Consider the following 5,661-nt stretch of genomic DNA (forward strand, 5'->3'; position numbering starts at 1 on the left):
AAAGAAATTGATGATTTTCACAAAATGCTAGAATCAGCTTGTGTTGATGTTGATGATTCAAATGTAAACTACTTCGACGACTTGATAAGAATACTTCATACTTTACTCGAACAAGGTGGCTTATTTTGGAGGCAATGAGCTAAGCCTTTTGGTATAAAGATGGGGAAGTGAATGCAAGGGTTTTCCATGCAACCCTACAGCTACGAAAAAAGCTAATCAAACCACTAGAACTAAACTCTATTTCCCATGACTACTTAAGAATTGGAAAATGTTCCGTCGACCACTCTTAAGTGGTACACCCTTATACCACTCCTGATTTGGCAAAAGAAATATTAAAAAAAGAGAGAGATAATGACATGGAAAGAAACATAATAAGATGAAAATTAAAATTAAAATAAATAAAAAATACCAGATCTGTTTTCTCTCTGTCTCAATCCCACTATTTCATCTCTCTCTCTCTCTCTCTCAACCAACACGCGATCTGCACTCACCCTCTCCACCATGTCTCCTTTCTCCTCCCACTGCTCCGTCCCCTTTCAGCCACTGTTAAGTCACAACAACTGTCGACACACAGTCACCGTCGCATCAGGTCTCAATCGCGACCTTGCTCCCTCACTCAAATCGTTGGAAATCCTTGTTACAATCCTGTCGGAAATTGAATCTATATGTTGAAGGTAATGTTTTTATCAAAATTTTCATTTCATTTTGTGATGAGGCTTTGTATTTATGGTTTAAGGTTCTGTTTTGAATTTTTGTTTCCAAAATTTAAATTTGTTTTGAAATTAGTTGTAAAACCATGTATCCAGACCTAGTAAAGCCTGCCATTTGCTTTGAAATTAGTTTACCCATTTTGAAATTGCTTTTCAAAATAATTGTTTAAAGTAATTAAAAATCCATGGTGAAAAAATGAATCATAAAAATGACTCATAAAAGTGTATTATCTAGGTTTTTTTAACCCTTCTTATATGTAGTTTGTGCTTGTTGTTTATTAAAGGAGAACTAAAATCCATCTATCCAACTTTATATTGAAATCAATGGCTATCATGCAAGCCTCTACCGGAAGTACATGCCTTTGAGTTTCTGTGAAAATTTCCACCAACAATTAAATGTGTGATGTTAGTAATCTAAAATTTATCATCTTCTACTGCAAATCTCTTGGCTTTAATAAGATGCTTTGGCTTGTTGCATAAATGTTTGACTTTAAAAATTGCTCATTGAAATACTGGTATGTTTGATAAAACTGACCGTTTGTTCATTGGATATTTTTGTTGTATTAGTGTGAAAGAAACCCAAGACCAAGCCACAAGCCTTGCTATTACATATCAATTTTATTACACAACAATAGAAACTCATCTTGCTTGATGTTCTGATATTTATGTAATGGATAGAGACATTGAGTGGTGGAATTGGTTGGAAGGGCTAGTCCATTTGTTTTGTGTTAAACTTATAGTGTATTAGTGTATTGATTTGGATTATAGTATATTGTTTGTTGAATTTATTGATGTGCTGCTGTTTATTTTTGGGAATTTAGTGTAGTATAATTGTTGATGTTATAATGTTGTCTAAATTTTAGTGCAGTGAGAGATGTAATTTATTTGACGTTGCTATGTTTCTTTGCTTTTTATTAGGAAGAGTATTGTAGTTGAATTGAAATTTTGTTGCTGGGTTGCCTTATGGTATGCTGTTCTTTTGATGTTTATAAGAGGAATTGATTTTCTCATGAAAGCTTCAAGTGACTTGTTATGATCATGACCTTTTGAGATTGATCCTTGGAATATCATGGTAGCTAGCATGGATGGAAGATGGTACTAGTGAATGGAAGGATGACATGTTTGAAATAGCATGGATGCAAGATAGTTATGGTTAGTGAAAGAGGTTTATGTTTATTTATTTTTTATTATTGCATTAATTTTGTGGTTGGTCAAATAGTTACGTTCTTGGTCTTTATAAAAGCATAATCATGAACTTTTCTTTATAGTTGACATGCTGGTTAGTTCTGCTACACACTTTGATGATGACTAGCTAGAGTTTCACCACAAGACTCACGAAAACTTATGAAAAATGACATTTGTTAGCAACCAATAAAATTTGTATGTGTTTTGTTGAAACAACCAAAAGATGTTTAATTTGGGATGTTGGTATTGCAATGCTAACTCTATTGAATTGTGAAGGGCATGGTTGAAGCATTAGGTGGTGTGCTCATGTGATGATTTTCTAATCTATATATTGAGGATTTTGTCTTTCTAGTTTTCGCGTTTTAGAAGTTGCAGTTGAGTTTCGTATGTTGAAGATTGAGTGAAGACGGAACTAGTTATCTATGCTGGATTGGTGGAGTTTTTCGGTGATTAATGATGATCTAGCTGTCTACAAGGCCAGATAAATTCGCAAAGGAATAACACCTATGTTTTTCCTGAGCATGAGGATTTGATTTCTTGTAGATAATATGCATTGCTACAATTAATTTGAAATGTTGTTAGGTGTTTCTATGTAATTGGTTTATGCAAGGTAGAGGTTGAAGTAGCTTTGTAATCTTATTTTAGGCGAATTGAACACATAATCTAATTTGATCACTGTACTGAAAGCCTTTCCAACCATAAATAACTTCTTTTACAATCTGCGAGTTTAAAGACGGACAAGTTCTAATTTCTGAAAAAATAGTGGTCACGCACCTTAAAAAATGTGGTCACACATACCATATATGGCTAGTTTATCTTTCCCAGGTATAAATAATCTTGTTTTAGGCAAATCGAACACATAATCTAATTTGATCACTGCACTAAAAGCCTTTCCAACCATAAATAACTTCTTTTACTATCTGCGAGTTTACACGCCTAAAGACGGACAAGTTCTAATTTCTGAAAAAATAGTGGTCACGCAGCTTAAAAAATGTGGTCACTCAGACCATATATTTGACCAGTTTATCTTTCCCAGGTATAAATAATCTTGTTTTAGGCGAATTGAACACATAATCTAATTTGATCACTGCACTGAAAGCCTTTCCAACCATAAATAACTTCTTTTACAATCTGCGAGTTTATCACGTCTAAAGACGGACAAGTTCTAATTTCTGAAAAAATAGTGGTCACGCACCTTAAAAAATGTGGTCACACATACCATATATTTGGCTAGTTTATGAAAATTCTGAATTTACTAATAACAATAACCATAACCCTCATAGTACAAGTGAAGGGGGGTAAACTAAACGTTATGCAAGGAAATATCTTACAAGAGCATGCGAAAAGAGTAAAGGAATCCCAATTTTGAACGCCAGAAAACAATATGGTTATGCCTTTGAAGAATTGTGGTTATATTGTTCATTTCGTAGGGTATATGTCATTTTTATGTGTAAACAATATCAATTCAATCCAATTTATCATTGAAATAGTTGGATAGTTGGATAATTTATCATTTCCATCAGTAAAATTCTTAAGTGTGCTTCTGCCATATTCTTTTCACTTATATCACTTGGAGAAATAGTTGGGTAGTGACAAATTGGTAATAATAAAAATGTGGTTACACCTTTGTTAAAAATTGGTTAAGTACAACACATATTTGGTTAGTTTCTCTGAAGTCTGTCAAACATAAAATCATTTACTCTTACTAAGAAAATTGTGCATACAAAAGTCACTTACTCATGCTATAAATTAGTTTACACCCTCCTCTAACACTTTCTTCAACACTGAACCAATTGATAAATAACATGATTCTTCATCCTTCATATGCTTGCTAGAAGGGATGATGAAAGCCAAATTCAATCATATGGCTTCATGGTTGCTACAACAACTTTCTTTTGGTGATTTATTCAATATTAGAGTAAACTATCAGTTCATCATCTTGTTGTCGATCCTCACAATTGTTCATCATCTGACGATTCATTTCAAAGTTTCTAGTACTACTATGCTTTCTATTTCCTTTAAAATCTAAATCTTTTGACCTTTTGTAACCACTATCATCAGAATCACATCCATAAGTAGTATTAAGGAACCTCAGAGAAATATCATTTTCCCAATGCACATTATCAGTCAAAGGAGAGAGCTTGTTTATGCCATTTGTTGAAGGATATTCCATCAATGACCTTACTCTCCTCAATGCATCTAGAGTTTTAGGAATATGAACAATAAAAAAAGCCTTCTGGCATCCATCTTGCCTTAATCAGAAACCACTAGAAATTAACAGTACAAACAAACCTACATGAGAAAAGAAAAAAATAAATGGAAAAACCAAAAAGAAAGGGAAAACACACTTATGTATCAAAAACAAACTTAGCAGAAAAACTGGATAACTAGAATGATATTCTTTTCTTAGGCTAGTAACAAATCAAAACAAGCCTTTGTTAGAACAATAAACATCATAATCAACAAGTTAAATTTAACAAAGTCATTATGAAAACTATGAAAAATGTGGTCACACATACCATATATTTGGCTCAAGTATAAATAATCATGGTTTAGGTGAATCGAACACTGAATCACATTTTATCACTGCATTAAAAGCCTGTCTAACAATAAACTACTTCTTTTATAATCTGTGAGTTTTTTACGCCTAAAGATGGACAAGTTCTAATTTCTGAAAAAATAGTGGTCACACAACTGAAAAAATGTGGTCACACAGACCATATATTTGACTAACTTAAATTTCTCAGTTATAAATAATCACCGTTTTTGGCGAATGGAACACTGAATCACATTTTATCACTGCACTAAAAGTCTGTCGAACCATAAACAACCTCTTTTATAAGCTGCAAGTTTTTCACACCTAAAGACAGACAAATTCTATATTTCTGGAAAAATAATGGTCACACAACTGAAATAATCTGGTTACGCAGACCATATATTTGGCTAACTCAACTTTCCCCAGTATAAATAATCAACAAGTTATAGAGTCTAACAAAGTCATTATGAAAATTATGAATTTACCAAGAGACTAACTCAAGCTTCAAAGACTGTCAAACAAACATTATCACTCAATAAAACACTCATAACATCAAACTCCAACCACCATTAACTTCATATCTTCTAGAATCTAAGATAAATTGATATATATTTCTATAAAAAAATCACTTAATTAGGTGTCGGTGTTATAGATGAAACAAATTGATATTTACAATATTCAAAGAAATACTTAAATCTAATTCAAATTAGATTAATATGAGGAACAAAGAACATTATTTCACCCAAAAAGTGAAGACCTTACATAAATCACAAAATGTAACAGCCAAGAGGAATATGGAAGAAAATACCTGAGTTGAAGAAGGAAATCGAGAAAGAGAAGAGATCGTCGGAGATGGAGACGGAGACGGCGGCGTCCGGCAAGGCTGTGGCGGAATGAAGAAAATGGAACTAGGGTGAGAGAGAGAGAGAGAGAGAGAGAGAGAGAGAGAGAGAGAGAGGCCCGTGAATGAATTGAAAGAGAGGGTACGGTTAAAGTTTTGATTTTTTGTCATTTTTAATTTTTTGTGTTACATGGAATTGGCTGATTTTTTTATTATTAATGATATTGCCACATAAGGGTGGTATAAGGTGTAGTGCCACCTATGGTGGTATACCTATCAGGACTCCTACTTAATTGGAACTTTTTGAAAAACAAAGTAGCTATCAAGAGTTGGTTCTTAGAGCTTTGAATCTGTCAATATCTAATGCAAATAATGAGCTTTTGACCGCT

General features: G+C 33.1%; 2 long non-coding RNA genes across 2 annotated transcripts; one reads left to right on the forward strand and one right to left on the reverse strand.

Annotated features, from left to right (window-relative positions):
* The first annotated feature begins 269 nt into the window (after nucleotides 1-269).
* Nucleotides 270-2,613, forward strand: LOC146908259 (uncharacterized). The gene is made up of 2 exons (XR_015017458.1): nucleotides 270-674; nucleotides 1,278-2,613. It is a non-coding gene; the product is annotated as an uncharacterized LOC146908259 (long non-coding RNA).
* An 865-nt stretch (nucleotides 2,614-3,478) lies between these two features.
* LOC146908260 (uncharacterized) lies at nucleotides 3,479-5,399 on the reverse strand. The gene is made up of 2 exons (XR_015017459.1): nucleotides 5,240-5,399; nucleotides 3,479-4,187 (listed from the first exon to the last, which is right to left on the reverse strand). It is a non-coding gene; the product is annotated as an uncharacterized LOC146908260 (long non-coding RNA).
* Between the last annotated feature and the right edge of the window lie 262 nt (nucleotides 5,400-5,661).

The sequence above is a fragment of the Medicago sativa genome, chromosome 7 (assembly GCF_051527215.1).
Source record: "Medicago sativa cultivar Bolivia chromosome 7, Bolivia_mono, whole genome shotgun sequence".
Taxonomy (NCBI): Eukaryota; Viridiplantae; Streptophyta; class Magnoliopsida; order Fabales; family Fabaceae; genus Medicago; species Medicago sativa.